Here is a 21,541-nt window from a genome sequence, read left to right as displayed (position 1 = left end):
GATGAGCAGGATCCTGGGGGACAAACAGCGCTGTGACCACGCCCATCCGACCTGACCCACTTGAGTGACAGCAGAAAACGGCCACTTCACAAAGGTATTTGGACAGCCTAACGGGGGTGTAAAGGCACCGAAAAGGCCCTAATGTAAAGCCCAGCTCTGCCCCTATTTCACACTATTTTTATCTAATTTTTAAAAAACGGGGTGGTAGGTTCCCTTTAATGTCCATTGTCTGTACAAGTCCCCTCTAAAATGTAAAGTGTTGGCACTATAGAAATAAAATTATCATAATTATTATTATTAACCGACCATTCCAAATATAAATTATAATCCACCTCTGTGCACCCACTAACTATATATAGCCACTTTCCCCATTTAATATATACATTAATTAGCACCTGTACTCTTTCCCCCAATTCATTACCAGTCACTTCATCCTCAATGCCCCCCACTATGTACCTACCACTCTAAAGGTACCTTCACACGAAACGACTTTGTAACGATATCGCTAGCGATCCGTGACGTTGCAGCGTCCTCGCTAGCGATATCGTTTAGTTTGACACGCAGCAGCGATCAGGATCCTGCTGTGATGTCGCTGGTCGCTGAATAAAGTCCAGAACTTTATTTGGTCGTCCGATCACCGTGTATCGTTGTGTTTGAAAGCAAAAGCAACGATACCAGCGATGTTTTACACTGGTAACCAGGGTAAACATCGGGTTACCAAGCACAGGGCCGCGCTTAGTAACCCGATGTTTACCCTGGTTACCAGCGTAAAAGTAAAAAAAACAAACAGTACATGCTCACCTGCGCGTCCCCCAGCGTCTGCTTCCTGACACTTACTGAGCGCCGGCCCTAAAGTGAAAGTGAAAGCACAGCGGTGACGTCACCGCTGTGCTGTTAGGGCCGGAGCTCAGTCAGTGTCAGGAAGCAGATGCTGGGGGACGCGCAGGTGAGCATGTACTGTTTGTTTTTTTTTACTTTTACGCTGGTAACCAGGGTAAACATCGGGTTATTAAGCGCGGCCCTGCGCTTAGCAACCCGATGTTTACCCTGGTTACCCGGGGACCTCGGCATCGTTGGTCGCTGGAGAGCGGTCTGTGTGACAGCTCTCCAGCGACCAAACAGCGACGCTGCAGCGATCGGCATCGTTGTCGCTATCGCTGCAGCGTCGCTTCGTGTGAAGGTACCTTAACCCTAACCCCAATTCATTATAGTTACATGCCCCTCCCGCCCCAATTCATTGTCATGTCTTTCTCTCTCACCCTCTATTCATTATCAACTGCTCTACCCCACATTCAATACATCATTTACTCCCCCACCCTTAAAATTCATTATTTGTTCTCCCCCTAGATCATCATTTGCTCTCCCCACCCCCTCTTCAATTGATCATTTGCTCTCCCCACCCCCACCTTCAATTAAATTGCTGTCCCCTGTCCCTCACACTGAATTTATCATTTTGCAGTCCCCCCACTTTAATTTGAAGTCCCCTTACTTCATTCATTGCAGTCCCCTATCACCCCTTCACTTCATCTGCAGTGCCCCTTCATCATTTGCAGCCCCCTATCCCCCTTCCATTTCATTATGAGCAGTCCCACATCAGACACACTTCATCATGTGTAGTCCTGCAGTCCCCTTCTCCCACTTCATCATGTGCAGTCCCCTTACCCCCCCACTTCATCATGTGCAGTCCCCTTACCCCCCACTTCATCATGTGCAGTCCCCATTACCCCCCACTTCATGTGCAGATCACCTACCCCCCACTTCATCATGTGCAGTCCCCTTTAACCCCCAATTCATCATGTGCAGTCCCCCTTACCCCCCACTTCATCATGTCCAGTCCCCTTTAACCCCCAATTCATCATATGCAGTCCCCCTTACCCCCCACTTCATCATGTGCAGTCCCCCTTACCCCCACTTCATGTGCAGCCCCACTCCCCCTTCATCATGCGCAATCCCTCTTACCCCACATCATCATGTGCTGCCCCATTCCATCATGTACAGCCCCACTCTCCCCACTTCATCATGTGCAGTCTCCTTACCCCCCCACTTCATCATGTGCAGTCCCCTTACCCCCCACTTCATCATGTGCAGTCCCCATTACCCCCCACTTCATGTGCAGATCACCTACCCCCCACTTCATCATGTGCAGTCCCCTTTAACCCCCAATTCATCATGTGCAGTCCCCCTTACCCCCCACTTCATCATGTCCAGTCCCCTTTAACCCCCAATTCATCATATGCAGTCCCCCTTACCCCCCACTTCATCATGTGCAGTCCCCCTTACCCCCACTTCATGTGCAGCCCCACTCCCCCTTCATCATGCGCAATCCCTCTTACCCCACATCATCATGTGCTGCCCCATTCCATCATGTACAGCCCCACTCTCCCCACTTCATCATGTGCAGTCTCCTTTATCCACTAAACTATCATGAGCAGCCCCACTCCCCCTTCATCATGTGCAGCCCCACTCCATCATGTACAGCCCCACTCAACCTTCATCATGTGCAGCCCCACTTACCCCCTCACTCCATCATGTGCAGTCTCCTTTAACCCCCATATTCCATCATGTGCAGCCTCCTTACACCTCCCACTTCATAACTTGCAGTTACCCACCATAAAATTTATTTTATAAAGAAAACAAAAAAGTTCTTCATACTTACCTCACCAGTCGCTCCCCTGCAGTGCCTCTCTGCTTCTAGCAACCAGGTCATGTCGGCGTGTGCGTGAGGACGCCATCGCGCATGCTCAACACCTAACCTGGAAGTATAGAGAACATGAAGGGAGCAGTAGCTGTGCAGCCGTCAAGGTGACAGCCAAGCATAGCTCCTGGCCCCAGCGCAGATGTGTGTGCTAACTGTGATGCGGATGTGTCTGCTGCCAGCTGCGTCACAGTACAGCAGACATGGCTGCGCACAATTTGCTGTGTGGCTGTAGCCACCACCAGGCAGCCAGCCCTGAACAGCTGCTGGGGGAGCGGCCCGGGGGGCATTTGCCTCTTTGCCACCTGGGCCAGTCAGCCCCTGATTACAGGGATGAATATGCGGCTCCACCTCCCAAACTTTATTTTAACAAACACAACGAGATTGCTATCCAGGACGCTGCAACGTCACGGATCGTTGTCGTTCTCGCTGTAAAGTTGCTGAGTGTGAAGGTACCTTAACATAGATGAGGAAAGGTACCTTCACACATAACGATTTAGTTAACGATATCGTTGCAACGTCACGCTTTTTGTGACGTAGCAACGATCCCGCTAACGATCTCGTTATAGTGTGACAGCGACCAACGATCAGGCCCCTGCTGGGAGATCGTTGGTCGTAGGTAATGATCAGGACCTTTATTTGGTCGCTGATCACCCGCTGTCATCGCTGGATCGGCGTGTGTGACGCCGATCCAGTGATGTGTTCACTTGTAACCAGGGTAAACATCGGGTTACTAAGTGCAGGGCCGCGCTTAGTAACCCGATATTTACCCTGGTTACCATTGTAAAAGTTAAAAAAAAAAACAAAAAAAAAAAAAACACTACATACTCACATTCCGATGTCTGTCACGTCCCCCGGCGTCCACTGACTGTCAGCGCCGGCCGTAAAGCAGAGCACAGCGGTGACGTCACCTCTGTGCTCTGCTTTACGGGCGGCGCTGACACAGTCAGTGCGGGAAGCTGACGGCGGGGGACGTGACAGACATCGGAATGTGAGTATGTAGTGTTTTTTTTGTTTGTTTGTTTTTTTCACTTTTACAATGGCAACCAGGGTAAATATCGGGTTACTAAGCGCGGCCCTGCACTTAGTAACCCAATGTTTACCCTGGTTACCCGGGTGCTGCAGGGGGACTTCGGCATCGTTGAAGACAGTTTCAACGATGCCGAAGTCGTTCCCCTGATCGTTGGTCGCTGGAGAGAGTGGTCTGTGTGACAGCTCCCCAGCGACCACACAACGACTTACCAACGATCACGGCCAGGTCGTATCGCTGGTCGTGATCGTTGGTAAGTCGTTTAGTGTAACGGTACCTGAAGAGTTAGCTAATTTACATAGAATTGAGCAATACAATGAAAGGTTAGCATAATTGATTTGTCTGAATCTGTGTCCTTCCCTGGCAAAGGTAATTACATTAGTCAACAGGAACTGTAAACCTAGACTCCTTAGGGTACCGTCACACAGTCACATTTTGATCGCTACGACGGTACGATTCGTGACGTTCTAGCGATATCGTTACGATATCGCAGTGTCTGACACGCAGCAGCGATCAGGGATCCTGCTGAGAATCGTACGTCGTAGCAGATCGTTTGGAACTTTCTTTCGTCGCTTGATCACCCGCTGACATCGCTGGATCGTTGTGTGTGACAGCGATTCAGCGATGTGTTCGCTTGTAACAAGGGTAAACATCGGGTAACTAAGCGCAGGGCCGCGCTTAGTAACCCGATGTTTACCGTGGTTACCAGCGTAAACGTAAAAAAAACAAACAGTACATACTTACATTCCGCTGTCTGTCCCCGGCGTCTCAGCTTCTCTGCACTGTGTGAGCGCCTGCCGGCCGGAAAGCGAGCACAGCGGTGACGTCACCGCTCTGCTTTCCGGCTATGGTGCTCACACAGTGGAGAGAAGCTGAGACGCCGGGGACAGACAGCGGAATGTAAGTATGTACTGTTTGTTTTTTTTACGTTTACGCTGGTAACCAGGGTAAACATCGGGTTACTAAGCGCGGCCCTGCGCTTAGTTACCCGATGTTTACCCTGGTTACCCGGGGACTTCGGCATCGCTCCAGCGCCGTGATTGCACCGTGTGACCGCAGTCTACGACGCTGGAGCGATAATCATACGATCGCTGCGACTTCACGGATCGTGCCGTCGTAGCGATTAAAATGGTACTGTGTGACGGTACCCTTAGGGTCTTGTAGAAACAATGAGGGGCTTATCACATGGTAATAAACAGAATACCATCATGTGTGACCAAATTTTAATAAACTTAACCCATGCGCTAGGCATTGAAAGAGTCCATGTCATCACTGTTCTGTTCTGAAGTGATACACTCACTTGGAAGCTGTCGAAGTATTCCATAGTGCGGCCCTACTTGGAGGATTGTCTGTGAACTTCATCTGTCCATGGTAAGGATTTGTGTTGAATTGGCATACTGGAGTTAACTTATACTGTAACCTCAAGTCTAGTGTTGAGCATTCCGATACTGCAAATATCAGGTATCGCCGATGTTCGCTGTATCGGAATTCCGATACCAAGTTCCGATATTTTTGCGATATCGGATACCGAAATCGGAAGTTCCCATAGTGCAATAATGCACTATAATGGAGTGTGGGCGGTGCGTGGGCGGAGACTGCGTGTCTCTGTGCGGGCGGGGAATGTGCGGGACCGTGGGGGGTCTGTGGGTGCCTGCCGGGGCTCTGTGCCGGCTGCTGGGGGATCTGTGCGGCCTGCCGGGGGGTCTGTATGGGCTATCACACTTGCAGCCAGTTGACATGGATTAAAGTTGACTCAACCTCTGTCCTGTGTCCTTGTGTGTACCACATTGAGCATGGAGAAAAGAAAGAAGACCAAAGAACTGTCTGAGGACTTGAGAAACCAAATTGTGAGGAAGCATGAGCAATCTCAAGGCTACAAGTCCATCTCCAAAGACCTGAATGTTCCTGTGTCTACCGTGCGCAGTGTCATCAAGAAGTTTAAAGCCCATAGCACTGTGGCTAACCTCCCTAGATGTGGACGGAAAAGAAAAATTGACTAGAGATTTCAACGCAAGATTGTGCGGATGTTGGATAAAGAACCTCGACTAACATCCAAACAAGTTCAAGCTGCCCTGCAGTCCGAGGGTACAACAGTGTCAACCCGTACTATCCGTCGGTGTCTGAATGAAAAGGGACTGTATGGTAGGAGACCCAGGAAGACCACACTTCTTACCCCGAGACATAAAAAAGCCAGGCTGGAGTTTGCCAAAACTTAACTGAAAAAGCCTAAAATGTTTTGGAAGAATGTTCTCTGGTCAGAAGAGACAAAAGTAGAGCTTTTTGGGCAAAGGCATCAACATAGAGTTTACAGGAGAAAAAAAGAGGCATTCAAAGAAAAGAACACGGTCCCTACAGTCAAACATGGCGGAGTGTCCCTGATGTTTTGGGGTTGCTTTGCTACCTCTGGCACTGGACTGCTTGACCGTGTGCATGGCATTATGAAGTCTGAAGACTACCAACAAATTTTGCAGCATAATGTAGGGCCCAGTGTGAGAAAGCTGCGTCTCTTTCAGAGGTAATGGGTCTTCCAGCAGGACAATGACCCAAAACAAACTTCAAAAAGCACTAGAAAATGGTTTGAGAGAAAGCACTGGAGACTTCTAAGGTGGCCAGCAATGAGTCCAGACCTGAATCCCATAGAAGACCTCTGGAGAGATCTAAAAATGGTAGTTTGGAGAAGGCACCCTTCAAATATCAGGGTCCTGGAGCAGTTTGCCAAAGAAGAATGGTCTAAAATTCCAGCAGAGCATTGTAAGAAACTCATTGATGGTTACCGGAAGCGGTTGGTCGCAGTTATTTTGGCTAAAGGTTGTGCAACCAAGTATTAGGCTGAGGGTGCCAATACTTTTGTCTGGCCCATTTTTGGAGTTTTGTGTGAAATGATCAATGTTTTGCTTATTGCTTCATTCTCTTTTGTGTTTTTTCATTTAAGACAAATTAAATGAAGATAATAATGCCAAAGAATTTGTGTTTGCAATCATTTTCAGGAAGAAACTGAGTATTAACTGACAGAATTGCAGGGGTGTCAATACTTTTGGCCATGACTGTACATACATACATACATACTACATACATCAGATACAGTACATACTACATACATACTACATACATACATACTACATACATGCTACACACATACTACATACAATACATTCATACATTACATACAATACATACATATAGACATACAGTACATTAAACATAGAGTTCACACTCACCATTACTTGTCACTTTGTTCCCCGAAGCCAGTGACATCTGTAAAAAAGATTAAAATAACAAACAACCAATATACTCCCTGTCCGTAGAAATCCATGAGTGTCCCACGACGATCTCCTGTGGAGAACGGCAGCATCAGCTGATGCGACCGCTCTCCACGGCACCAGGAACACAATGACGGGAGGAAGGTATCCTTCCGCACTGTATTCCTCCGCCGCTGTAAAAAAAAAATAGTCCCTAGTCTCACTTTATGCCATTGCTGTGTGAGAAATTTTCCCACGCAGCAATTGCCATAAAGTGAGACTCAGAGGTTACTATAGTTCAGTGATGCACTGCAGGAGCCTTTGTCTCCTGTCAGTGTGTCACTGAAGGTCCTATAGAGCAGTCACATCACCCGATGTCACTGTTCTATAGGGGAGATCGTCGTGGGACACTCGTTATTAATTGGACTACGGCGGACAGGTAGTATACGGTTTATTATTTTACGTTTTTTGCAGGCGCTAAAGTATGGTAAGTATGGTGAAATGAAGAATATTAAAATACTTTTTTCCTAATGTTTGTGTTTTATTAACCCTTTACTAGTATTGGATTAATAATGGATAGGCGTCTTATTGACGCCTCTCCGTTATTAACCCGGCTTAATGTCATTTTATGATAGCAAGGTGACATTAACCCCTTATTACCCCATATCCCACCGCTACACGGGAGTGGGAAGAGAGGGGCTAAGTGCCGGAATTGGCACATCTTACAGATGCGCCATTTCTGGGGCGGCTGCGGACTGGTATTTGTAGCCGGCGGGGGCAATATCCATGGTCCCTCTCTAGGCTATGAATATCAGCCCGCAGCTGTCTGCGTAGCCTTTCTGGCTATAAATATATAAAAATAATAAATAAATCATTTTTTTGGGGGGTCCCCCTATTTTAATAGCCCGTAAAGGCTACGCAGACAGCTGCGGGCTGATATTCATAGCAGGCTACAAATATTGGCCCCCGGCCGTCGGCTTTCTGGTGCAGAAAATTGCGCGGGAGCCCACGCTTTTTTTTTTGGAAAAAAACAAATCCTGCAAATGTGCTCGCAGGATGCGTTTTATACCCATAGACTTGTACTAGCGACAGATCGCGATGGATGGCCACACGTCGCGTCCGTCGTGCAATGGATCCGTCGTGTTTTGGCAGACCGTCGGCACGAAAAAACGTTCAAGTGAACGTTTTTTTGTCCGTCACGTCCGCCATTTTCTACCACGCATGCGCTGACGAAACTCCGCCCCCTCCTCCCCGGACTTCAGAATGGGCATGAAAAACTGCATCCGCTGCCCACGTCATGCACAAATTTCACAACGTACGTCAGTACGTCGGCCCGACGCATAGCGACGGCCCGTACCGACGCAAGTATGAAAGAGGCCTTAATGAGCGTTGAATTAAAAAAAAAAACAGAAAAAAAGGGTGGGCGCCAGCGCAATATTCTGCGCCAGAGGGAGAAAGCCGACAGCCGGGGGCCAATATTTGTAGCCTGCTATGAATATCAGCCTGCAGCTGTCTGTGTAGCTTTTACTGGCTATTGAAATAGGGGGACCCAAAAAAAAAAAATGATGTGGGGTCCCCCTATAATTTATAGCCAGAAAGGCTACGCATACAGCTGCGGGCTGATGTTCATAGCCTAGAGGGACGATGGATATTGGCCCCCCTGGCTACAAATACCATACCCAGCCACCCCAGAAAAGGCACATCTGTAAGATGTGCCTATTCTGGCACTTAGCCTCTAATGAAAGGTGACATTAAGCCAGGTTAATAATGGAGATATGTCAATTAGACACCTATCCATTATTAATCCAATATTAATAAAGGGTTAAAAAAAACCACATTATGAGTAAAGAATTTTAATGAAATAAAGACACATGGTGTTGTAATAGTAAATTAAACGCTCAATCCAATTGAAGACCCTAGTCACCTGAGACAAAGTTAAAATAAAAAAACAACAATATCCCATACCTCTCCGGCATTACAGTCAAGTCCCACAATGTAAATCCATCAGAAGGGGTTAAATAATTTTACAAGCAGAAGCCTGCTAATGCAGCCACCCCTGCGTGTAAAAACTGGGGAATGAAAGGAAAGCAGGGGATCGTAGCTACCTAGACTTGCGGTGCTGCGCCCCCTGCTGGCATAAACTCATATGAACTCGAGCGTGGGAATTTTTCTGAATATTTTCTCACGCTCAAGTTCATGAGTTTATGCCAGCAGGGGGCGCAGCACCGCAAGTCTACGATGCTATGTTCCCCTGCTTCCCATTCATTCCCCAGATTTTACAGGCAGGGGCAGCTGTATTAGCAGGCTTCTGCTTGTAAAATTATTTAACCCCTTCTGATGGATTTACATCGTGGGACATGACTTGTCGCTGGAAAGGTATGGGATATTGTTGTTTTTATATTTTAACTTTGTTTCAGGTGACAAGGGTCTTCAATTGGATTGAGCGTTTAACCCCTTCCCGTAGGCATCATGAAAGTTGGTGCCAATCCGACCTGTGACGCCTATGTGGCGTCATGGAGGGATCGCGTCCCTGCAGAACGGGTGAAAGGGTTAACTCCAATTTCACCCGATCTGCAGGGACAGGGGGAGTGGTACTTCAGCCCAGGGGGGGTGGCTTCACCCCCCCTTGGCTACGATCGCTCTGATTGGCTGTTGAAAGTGAAACAGCCAATCAGAGCGATTTGCAATATTTCACCTATGAAAACTGGTGAAATATTACAATCCAGCCATGGCCGATGCTGCAATATTATCGGCCATGGCTGGAAACCCTGATCTGCCCCCCCCACCGCCACCGATCGCCTCCCCAGTCCTCCATCCTGTGCTCCGCTCCCCTCCGTCTACCTGTCCGCTCCCCCATCCTCCTGTCTACTCCCCCCATGCTCCGATCCCACCCCCCTGTGTCCGATCCCCCCCGTGCTCCAATCCCCCCCATACTTAACGAGCCTCCCAGTGTCCGTCCGTCTGCTCCATGGGTGCCGCCATGTTCCAAAATTGGGGGCGCATGCGACGTGCGCCCGCTGATAGGTTTTATCACAGTGATCAAAATAAAAAAAATAGTAAATGAACCCCCCCTTTATCACCCCCATAGGTAGGGACAATAATAAAAATAAAGAAAATATATTTACTTTTATTTTTCCACTAGGGTTAGGGTTAGAACTAGGGTTAGGGTTAGGGCTAGGGCTAGGGTTAGAATTAGGGTATGTGCACACGGTGCGGATTTGGCTGCGGATCCGCGGCGGATTGGCCGCTGCGGATTCGTAACAGTTTACCATCAGGTTTACAGTACCATGTAAACCTATGGAAAAACAAATCCGCTGTGCCCACGGAAAATACCACGCGGAAACGCTGCATTGTATTTTCCGCAGCATGTCAATTCTTTGTTTTACACCTGTACCTCAATGGGAATCCGCAGGTGAAATCCGCACAAAAAAACCACTGGAAATCCGCAGTAAATCCGCAGGTAAGACGCAGTGCATTTTACCTGCGGATTTTTCAAAAATGGTGTGGAAAAATCTCACACGTATCCGCAACGTGGGCACATAGCCTTAGGGTTAGGGTTGTAATTAGAGTTAGGGTTGGAATTAGGGCTAGGGTTGGAAACAGGGTTAAGACTAGGCTTGTGGTTAGGGTTATGGTTAGGGGTGTGTTGGGGCTCTGCAAAACGCAACGTGACGCCCGCAGACCATTCCATCAAAGTCTGCATTTCAAAACGTCACTACTACCCTTCCGAGCCCGACGTGTGACCAAACAGTGGTTTACCCCCACATATGGGGTATCAGCGTACTCAAGACAAACTGGACAACAACTTTTGGGGTCCAATTTCTCCTGTTACTCTTGTAAAAATAAAAAATTGAGGGCTAAAAAATAATTTTTGAGGAAAGAAAAATGATTTTTTATTTTCACGGCTCTGCGTTATAAACTTCTGTGAAGCACTTGGGGGTTTAAAGTGGTCACCGCACATGTAGATTAGTTCCATGGGAGGTCTAGTTTCCAAAATGGGGTCACATGTGGGGGAACTCCAATGTTTAGGTACAAAGGGGCTCTCCAAACACGCCACGGTGTCCGCTAACGATTGGAGCTAATTTTTCATTCAAAAAGTCAAATGGCGCGCCTTCCCTTCCGAGCCCTGCCGTGTGCCCAAACAGTGGTTTACCCCCACATGTGAGGTATCAGTGTACTCAGGAGAAATTGCCCAATAAATTTTGGGATCCATTTTATCCTGTTGCCCATGTGGAAATGAACAAATTGAGGCTTAAAGAATTTTTGTGTGAAAAAAGTACTTTTTCATTTTTACGGATCAATTTGTGAAGCACCTGGGGGTTCTAAGGGCTCACTATGCATCTAGATAAGATCCTTGGGGGTCTAGTTTACAAAATGGGGTCACTTGTGGGGGACCTCCAATGTTTAGGCACATAGGGGCTCTCCAAACGCGACATGGTGTCCGCTAAAGCCCTGTCGTGCGCCCAAACAGTGATCCCCCCCCCCCATATGGGGTATCGGCATACTCAGGACAAATTGTACAATGACTTTTGGGGTCCAGTTTCTCTTTTTACCCTTGGGAAAATAAAAAAAATTGTTGATAAAAGATCATTTTTGTAACTAAAAAGTTAAATGTTAATTTTTTCCTTCCATGTTGCTTCTGCTGCTGTGAAGTACCTGAAGGGTTAATAAACTTCTTGAATGTGGTTTTGAGCACCTTGAGGGGTGCAGTTTTTAGAATGGTGTCACTTTTGGGTAGTTTCAGCCATATAGACCCCTCAAACTGACTTCAAATGTGAGGTGGTCCCTAAAAAAATGGTTTTGTAAATTTCGTTGTAAAAATGAGAAATCGCTCGTCAAATTTTAACCCTTATAACTTCCTAGCAAAAAAAATATTGTTTCCAAAATTGTGCTGATGTAAAGTAGACATGTGGGTAATGTTATTTATTAACTATTTTGTGTCACATAACTCTCTCGTTTAACAGAATAAAAATTCAAAATTTGAAGATTGCGACATTTTCAAAATTTTTGCCAAATTTCCATTTTTTTCACAAATAAACGCAAAAATGATCGACCTAAACTTACCACTAACATGAAGCCCAATATAAAGACAAAACACACGGCACTCAAGGATCCTGTGTGGTGCCCAAGTCAGGTTTCCAGCCCGTCAATCCAATTGTAATAAATCACTTGGCACTCAAATGGTTTCTTTCAGATGAAAAAAGTGAACATCCCATTTATTTGTGCATCCAGTTCAAAGATTATTTAAACGTTTTCGGTCAAATCACAAGACCTTCATCAGAAATATCCTTAACAAAACTGGAAGCATAGGACAATGAGGTATATGAGCCTAGGCAACCCGGGATGGAAAGCGCACCTGGAGCGTCTCAGATCCTTGAAGAGAGAAGGAGGGCGTGTATCCGCCGCTGCATATGGCACTTATAGACGTCCGGTCCGTCACGCTGTGTGGAGTAATCCCGGGAGCAGCCACGAAAAAACAATCTCAGAACCGCTACGATCCGTTGAAGCGTTCCTGAGTTATTACCTCATAAAGGGACACTGGTCAGAATTGCAAAAAACGGCCAGGTCATTAAGGTCAAAATAGGCTGGGTCATGAAGGGGTTAATAAACTATTACAACACCATGTGTCTTTATTTCATAAAAATACTTTTTTCCTAATGTGTGTGTGTTTTTTAAACCCTTTATTAATATTGGGTTAACCCCTTCACCCCCAAGGGTGGTTTGCACGTTAATGACCAGGCCAATTTTTACAATTCTGACCACTGTCCCTTTATGAGGTTATAACTCTGGAACGCTTCAACGGATCTTGGCGACTCTGACATTTTTTTCTCGTGACATATTGTACTTCATGATAGTGGTAAAATTTCTTCGATATAACTTGCATTTATTTGTGAAAAAAAAACGAATATTTGGCGAAAATTTTGAAAATTTCGCAATTTTCCAACTTTGAATTTTTATGCCCTTAAATCACAGACATATGTCACGCAAAATACTTAATAAGTAACATTTCCCACATGTCTACTTTACATCAGCACAATTTTGGAACCAACATTTTTTTTTGTGACGGAGTTATAAGGGTTAAAAGTTGACCAGCAATTTCTCATTTTTACAACACCATTTTTTTTTTAGGGACCACATCTCATTTGAAGTAATTTTGAGGGGTCTATATGATAGAAAATACCCAAGTGTGACACCATTCTAAAAACTGCACCCCTCAAGGTACTCAAAACCACTTTCAAGAAGTTTATTAACCCTTCAGGTGTTTCACAGGAATTTTTGGAATGTTTAAATAAAAATAAACATTTAACTTTTTTTCACACAAAATTTATTTCAGCTCCAATTTGTTTTATTTTACCAAGGGTAACAGGAGAAAATAGACTGTTATGACCCCAATGGCGAGGGTCTCAGAGGAACGTGGAAGTCTGCAGAATACAAAAATCCAGCTCATAGGGCAGTGGTAACTGGGTTGACCATATATCTACTCCTAACGCCAACACTAGAAGTAGCCGGGGATCATTCCTACGTTGATTCTAGATGACACGCGCCAGCCGGAGAATCTAGCTACCCCTAGTAGAGGAAAACAAAGACCTTTCTTGCCTCCAGAGAAGGGGACCCCAAAGCTGGATAGAAGCCCCCCACAAATAATGACGGTGAGGTAAGAGGAAATGACAAACACAGAAATGAACCAGGTTTAGCACAGAGAGGCCCGCTTACTGATAGCAGAATAAAGAAAGGTAACTTATATGGTCAACAAAAACCCTATCAAAATCCACACTGGAAATTCAAGAACCCCCGAACCGTCTAACGGTCCGGGGGGAGAACACCAGCCCCCTAGAGCTTCCAGTAAAGGTCAGGATATAGATTTGGAACAAGCTGGACAAAAATACAAAACCAAAACAAATAGCAAAAAGCAAAAGGCAGACTTAGCTGATATAACTGGAACCAGGATCAGTAGACAAGAGCACCGCAGACTAGCTCTGATAACTACGTTGCCAGGCATTGAACTGAAGGTCCAGGGAGCTTAAATAGCAACACCCCTAACTAACGACCCAGGTGCGGATAAAAGGAATGACAGAAAAACCAGAGTCAAAAAACTAGTAACCACTAGAGGGAGCAAAAAGCAAATTCACAACAGTACCCCCCCCTTAGTGAGGGGTCACCGAACCCTCACCACGACCACCAGGGCGATCAGGATGAGCGGCATGAAAGGCACGAACTAAATCGGCCGCATGAACATCAGAGGCGACCACCCAGGAATTATCCTCCTGACCATAGCCCTTCCACTTGACCAGGTACTGAAGCCTCCGCCTGGAGAGGCGAGAATCCAAGATTTTCTCCACCACGTACTCCAACTCGCCCTCAACCAACACCGGAGCAGGAGGCTCAGCAGAAGGAACTACAGGCACAATGTACCGCCGCAACAAGGATCTATGAAATACATTGTGAATAGCAAACGACACAGGAAGATCCAGACGAAAAGATACAGGATTAAGGATTTCCAATATCTTGTAAGGCCCAATAAAACGAGGTTTAAATTTGGGAGAGGAGACCTTCATAGGAACAAAGCGGGAAGAAAGCCACACCAAATCCCCAACGCGTAGTCGGGGACCCACACCGCGGCGGCGGTTGGCAAAGCGCTGAGCCTTCTCCTGTGACAACTTCAAGTTGTCCACCACATGATTCCAGATCTGCTGCAACCTATCCACCACAGAATCCACCCCAGGACAGTCAGAAGGCTCCACATGACCCGAAGAAAAGCGAGGATGGAAACCAGAGTTGCAGAAAAAAGGCGAAACCAAGGTGGCGGAACTAGCCCGATTATTAAGGGCAAACTCAGCCAACGGCAAGAATGTCACCCAATCGTCCTGATCAGCAGAGACAAAACACCTCAAATAAGCCTCCAAAGTCTGATTGGTTCGCTCCGTCTGTCCATTAGTCTGAGGATGGAAAGCAGACGAAAACGACAAATCAATGCCCATCCTACTACAAAAGGATCGCCAGAACCTGGAAACGAACTGGGATCCTCTGTCTGACACAATATTCTCAGGGATGCCGTGCAAACGAACCACGTTCTGGAAAAACACAGGAACCAGATCGGAAGAGGAAGGCAGCTTAAGCAAAGGAACCAAATGGACCATCTTGGAGAAGCGATCACATATCACCCAGATAACGGACATGCCCTGAGATAGCGGAAGATCAGAAATGAAATCCATGGAGATATGTGTCCAAGGTCTCTTCGGGACAGGCAAGGGCAAGAGCAAACCGCTGGCACGAGAACAGCAAGGCTTAGCTCGAGCACAAGTCCCACAGGACTGCACAAATGACCGCACATCCCTTGACAAGGAAGGCCACCAAAAGGACCTGGCCACCAGATCTCTGGTGCCAAAAATTCCCGGGTGACCTGCCAACACCGAGGAATGAACCTCGGAAATGACTCTGCTGGTCCACTTGTCCGGGACAAACAGTCTGTCAGGTGGACAAGACTCAGGCCTTTTCTGCCTGAATCTCAAGATTGGGTTCCTCATAAAGTAAACCGAGCGCCAGAAAAAACGCATCAAGATCAGCCAATGCCGGATCTCCTGGCGCCAGCGAAAAAGCCCAATCCTGAGGGTCGCCCCGTAAGAACGAAATAACAATTTTTACTTGCTGAGCAGAATCTCCTGATGAACAGGGTCTCAGGGACAAAAACAATTTACAATTATTCACGAAATTCCTAAACTTAAACCTGTCTCCGGAAAACAGTTCAGGAATCGGTATTTTAGGTTCTGACCTAGGATTTCTGATAACATAGTCTTGTATGCCCTGCACACGAGTAGCCAGCTGGTCCACACTTGTAATCAAGGTCTGGACATTCATGTCTGCAGCAAGCATAGCCACTCTGAGGTAAAGGGGAAGGAGAAAAAAAAAAAAAACAACTCAGAATCTTCTCTCTTATAATCCCTCTTCTGCAATGCATTAAACATTTAATACTGGCCTGGCAAACTGTTATGACCCCAATGGCGAGGGTCTCAGAGGAACGTGGAAGTCTGCAGAATACAAAAATCCAGCTCATAGGGCAGTGGTAACTGGGTTGACCATATATCTACTCCTAACGCCAACACTAGAAGTAGCCGGGGATCATTCCTACGTTGATTCTAGATGACACGCGCCAGCCGGAGAATCTAGCTACCCCTAGTAGAGGAAAACAAAGACCTTTCTTGCCTCCAGAGAAGGGGACCCCAAAGCTGGATAGAAGCCCCCCACAAATAATGACGGTGAGGTAAGAGGAAATGACAAACACAGAAATGAACCAGGTTTAGCACAGAGAGGCCCGCTTACTGATAGCAGAATAAAGAAAGGTAACTTATATGGTCAACAAAAACCCTATCAAAATCCACACTGGAAATTCAAGAACCCCCGAACCGTCTAACGGTCCGGGGGGAGAACACCAGCCCCCTAGAGCTTCCAGTAAAGGTCAGGATATAGATTTGGAACAAGCTGGACAAAAATACAAAACCAAAACAAATAGCAAAAAGCAAAAGGCAGACTTAGCTGATATAACTGGAACCAGGATCAGTAGACAAGAGCACAGCAGACTAGCTCTGATAACTACGTTGCCAGGCATTGAACTGAAGGTCCAGGGAGCTTAAATAGCAACACCCCTAACTAACGACCCAGGTGCGGATAAAAGGAATGACAGAAAAACCAGAGTCAAAAAACTAGTAACCACTAGAGGGAGCAAAAAGCAAATTCACAACAATAGACCCCAAAATCTGTTGTACAATTTGTCCTGAGTACGCTGATACCCCATATGTGGGGGTAAACCACTATTTGGGCGCATGGCAGAGCTCGGAAGGAAAGGAGCGCCATTTGACTTTTCAATGCAAAATTGACTGGAATTGAGATGGGACGCCATGTTGCATTTGGAGAGCCCCTGATGTGCCTAAACATTGAAACCCCCCACAAGTGACACCATTTTGGAAAGTAGACCCCCTAAGGATCTTATCTAGATGTATGGTGAGCACTTTGACCCAACAAGTGCTTCACAGAAGTTTATAATGCAGAGCCATAAAAATAAAAAATCATATTTTTTCACAAAAATGATCTTTTCGCCCCCAATTTTTTATTTTCCCAAGGGTAAGAGAAGAAATTGGACCGCAAAAATTGTTGTGCAATTTGTCCTGAGTACGCTGATACCCCATATGTGGGGGTAAACCATTGTTTGGGCGCAGGGCAGAGCTCGGAAGGGAAGGAGCGCTATTTTACTTTTCAATGCAAAATTGACTGGAATTAAGATGGGATGCCATGTTGTGTTTGGAGAGCCCCTGGATGTGCCTAAACATTAAAAACCCCCACAAGTGACACCATTTTGGAAAGTAGACCCCCTAAGGAACTTATCTAGATGTGTTTTGATAGCTTTGAACCCCCAAGTGTTTCACTACAGTTTATAACGCAGAGCCGTGAAAATAAAACTTTTTTTTTTTTTTTTTTTTCACAAAAATGATTTTTAGCCCCCAGTTTTGTATTTTCACAAGGGTATCAGGATAAATTGGACCCCAAACATTGTTGTCCAATTTGTCCTGAGTACGCTGATACGCCATATGTGGGGGGGAACCACTGTTTGGGCGCATGACAGAGCTCGGAAGGGAAGGAGTGCCATTTGGAATGCAGACTTAAATGGATTGGTCTGCAGGCGTCACGTTGCATTTGCAGAGCCCCTGATGTACCCAAACAGTACAAACCCCCCACAAGTGACCCCATATTGGAAACTAGACCCCCCAAGGAACTTATCTAGATGTGTTGTGAGAACTTTGAAACCCCAAGTGTTTCACTACAGTTTATAACGCAGAGCCGTGAAAATAAAAATTCCTTTTTTTTTTTTCACAAAAATGATTTTTTAGCCCCCAGTTTTGTATTTTCACAAGGGTATCAGGATAAATTGGACCCCAAAAGTTGTTGTTCAATTTGTCCTGAGTTCGCTGATACCCCATATGTGGGGGGGAACCACTGTTTGGGCGCATGACAGAGCTCGGAAGGGAAGGAGCGCCATTTGGAATGCAGACTTAAATGGATTGGTCTGCAGGCGTCACGTTGCATTTGCAGAGCCCCTGATGTACCCAAACAGTACAAACACCCCACAAGTGACCCCATATCGGAAACTAGACCCCCCAAGGAACTTATCTAGATGTGTTGTGACAACTTTGAACCCCCAAGTGTTTCACTACAGTTTACAACGCAGAGCCGTGAAAATAAAAAATCTTTTTTTTCCCACAAAACTTATTTTTTGGCCCCCAGTTTTGTATTTTCCCAAGGGTAGCAGGATAAATTGGACCCCAAAAGATGATGTCCAATTTGTCCTGAGTACGCTGATACCCCATATGTTGGGGTAAACCCCTGTTTGGGCACACGGGAGAGCTCTGAAGGGAAGGAGCACTGTTTTCCTTTTTCAACGCAGAATTGGCTGGAATTCAGATCGGATGCCATGTCCCGTTTGGAGAGCCCCTGATGTGCCTAAACAGTGTAAACCCCCCAATTATAACTGAAACCCTAATCCAAACACACCCCTTACCCTAATCCCAACAGTAACCCTAACCACTCCTCTAACCCAGACACACCCAACCCTATTCCCAACCGTAAATGTAATCCAAACCCTAACCCTATCTTTAGCCCCAACCCTAACTGTAGCCCCAACCCTAGCCCCAACCCTAGCCCTAACCCTAGCCCTAACACTAGCCCTAACCCTAGCCCTAACCCTAGCCCTAACCCTAGCCCTAACCCTAACCCTAGCCCCAACCCTAGCCCTAACCCTAGCCCTAACTCTAGTCCTAACTCTAGCCCTAACCCTAACCCTAATGGGAAAATGGAAATAAATACATTTTTTAATTTTTGTTATTTTTCCCTAACTAAGGGGGTGATGAAGGGGGGTTTGATTTACTTTTACAGTGGGTTATTTAGCGGATTTTTATGATTGGCAGCTGTCACACACTGAAAGACGCTTTTCATTGCAAAAAATATTTTTTGCGTTACCACATTTTGAGAGCTGTAATTTTTCCATATTTGAGTCCACAGAGTCATGTGAGATCTTGTTTTTTGCGGGACGAGTTGACGTTTTTATTGGTAACATTTTCGGACACGTGACATTTGTGTGTGTGTGTGTGTGTGTGTGTGTGTGTGTGTGTGAGTGAGAGAGAGAGTGAGAGAGTGTGTGAGTGAGTGAGTGAGAGACTTTATATATATTTTTACGAATATTTGAGGCCATGGATCCATTCTGTGTCCATTTTGCAAGCCGGCGAGAAAATTTTGTCGTACGGATGCCACACGGATAATTTTTGGAGAAAAAAAAAAAATAAAATAATCGCATCCTCGCATTGAATACAGATCACTGTTCAGGAAACTTTCTGCGTATATCGGCCATCAAAAACGGACCGCATTTTTATACGTTGTGTGTGACTCTGGTCTAACTCCCAAACTGATGGCATTGTTTACTGACAAGGTATAAAAAATGTTGAAAACACACCTAATACGTTATTAACGACATTTTACCATGTTTATTTTCACACACGGAAATAAGTGATTTTTCCTTTTCGCTTCTGAACTATACAGAGTTCTGATATTTTATTTCAGATTATGTGCAGAACTTGAAATTGTTACATTTGACTACTTGTGGTTCAAGGTAAGCTGATTCTGTGAATAATTAATGTCTTACTGGATGTAGTTGACAACATTCTGGCCATGAAGTACATTTTGATGATAGTCCTAGCAAGTTACTGGTGAAACTCTTCCAAGTTTCCGTTAACATACAAAAATAAGCGATTTACGGGAATAACTTCTTAACTACACAGAGTTGACATTTTTTTGGCAAATATTATTCAGGACATTGAACTGGTCATTTTGAGTGCTAGTGGTCCAGGGTACCTCTTTTTAAATTGTACTTATGTACGATTGAGTGCGTTTGATTATGCGCGACATAAATAAGCGATTTACGTGAATAACCCAGGACCACAAGTAGTCAAAATAAACATCTCAAAGTCCTGAACAAAATTTTACCCAAACAATATCCACTCTATGTATAATTCACCATACATGAAAATATAATAACTAACTAATAGCTAACTGCAGACTAACTTGAGTCCGGTAGAGAGAAGAGAAAGGAGAGAAGAGAGAAAATAGAGAGAACGGCACAGGAAGAGAGAGACAGACACACAGGCAGAAGGGCAGAAAGAGACACAATGAGAGACAGTGAAAGAGAGCGCGAGACAGACAGAGAGACACACAAACACAGACAGAGAGAGAGAGAGAGAGCTGCTGTGCTGACAGGTGACAGCAGGGAGACAGACTCACACCGGAGGCACGTACCCGCTCAGCCCTCACAGACGTGTCCACGGTCCCGTCACATACCGGTCCCGGCCGCCACAGTGTCACCGGCCTTACCTTCCCCCGCCGCCCCTCTCTCTCACCGGCGCTGTCCCAGGTAACAGCCCAGAAAGCAGATCATAAACCCTGCTGCAAGTCGCCGTGAACTTTCGCAAAGCGGAAATTCCCTGACGTCAGGTATTCTCCCACGGAGCTGAGCGGAGTCATGGCAACAACACCATAAAGTTTTTGGAGCGCGAAAGAAAGCCCAGTGACGTAACGGGAATGCAGCGTCTCTTCTACAGGGGGCGGTATCAGCTGTGTGTGACCAGAGAGGGCGCTGCTGCGACAGAGGGATCTGTGTGCTGGGGATGTGGGGTATGGGGCAGCCGGGGAACGTGCACAAGGCAGTGCTAGAAAGGAAGATATGCTACACAGGGCAGAGATACAAAGATGTATATATACACAATACATAGGGCAGAGGTAGAAAGCTGTATATATATAATACATAGGGCAGAGGTAGAAAGCTGTATATATATAATTCATAGGGCTGAGGTAGAAAGCTATATATATATATATATATATATATATATATATATATATATATATATATATATACACTCACTGGCCACTTTATTAGGTACACCTGTCCAACTTCTTGTTAACACTTAATTTCTAATCAGCCAATCACATGGCGGCAACTCAGTGCATTTAGGCATGTAGACATGGTCAAGACAATCTCCTGCAGTTCAAACCGAGCATCAGTATGGGGAAGAAAGGTGATTTGAGTGCCTTTGAACGTGGCATGGTTGTTGGTGCCAGAAGGGCTGGTCTGAGTATTTCAGAAACTGCTGATCTACTGGGATTTTCACGCACAACCATCTCTAGGGTTTACAGAGAATGGTCCGAAAAAGAAAAAAAATCCAGTGAGCGGCAGTTCTGTGGGCGGAAATGCCTTGTTGATGCCAGAGGTCAGAGGAGAATGGGCAGACTGGTTCGAGCTGATAGAAAGGCAACAGTGACTCAAATCGCCACCCGTTACAACCAAGGTAGGCCTAAGAGCATCTCTGAACGCACAGTGCGTCGAACTTTGAGGCAGATGGGCTACAGCAGCAGAAGACCACACCGGGTACCACTCCTTTCAGCTAAGAACAGGAAACGGAGGCTACAATTTGTACAAGCTCATCGAAATTGGACAGTAGAAGATTGGAAAAACGTTGCTTGGTCTGATGAGTCTCGATTTCT

At 45.9% G+C, this 21,541-nt stretch overlaps 1 protein-coding gene across 2 annotated transcripts in view; it reads right to left on the bottom strand.

The window, feature by feature from the left end:
- Positions 1–20,514, bottom strand: part of PSKH1 (protein serine kinase H1) — a 55,795-nt gene extending 35,281 nt beyond the window's left edge. For both annotated transcript variants that reach the window (XM_077288145.1, XM_077288146.1), the window contains exon 1: positions 20,300–20,514. The gene's annotated coding sequence lies outside the window, so the exon portion shown is untranslated. The remainder of the gene's footprint in view (positions 1–20,299) is intronic.
- Between the last annotated feature and the right edge of the window lie 1,027 nt (positions 20,515–21,541).

Source organism: Ranitomeya variabilis, chromosome 2 (genome assembly GCF_051348905.1).
Source record: "Ranitomeya variabilis isolate aRanVar5 chromosome 2, aRanVar5.hap1, whole genome shotgun sequence".
NCBI lineage: Eukaryota > Metazoa > Chordata > Amphibia > Anura > Dendrobatidae > Ranitomeya > Ranitomeya variabilis.
Note: the sequence above shows the minus strand (reverse complement) of the source record. Positions and strands in the feature narration are given on the sequence as shown.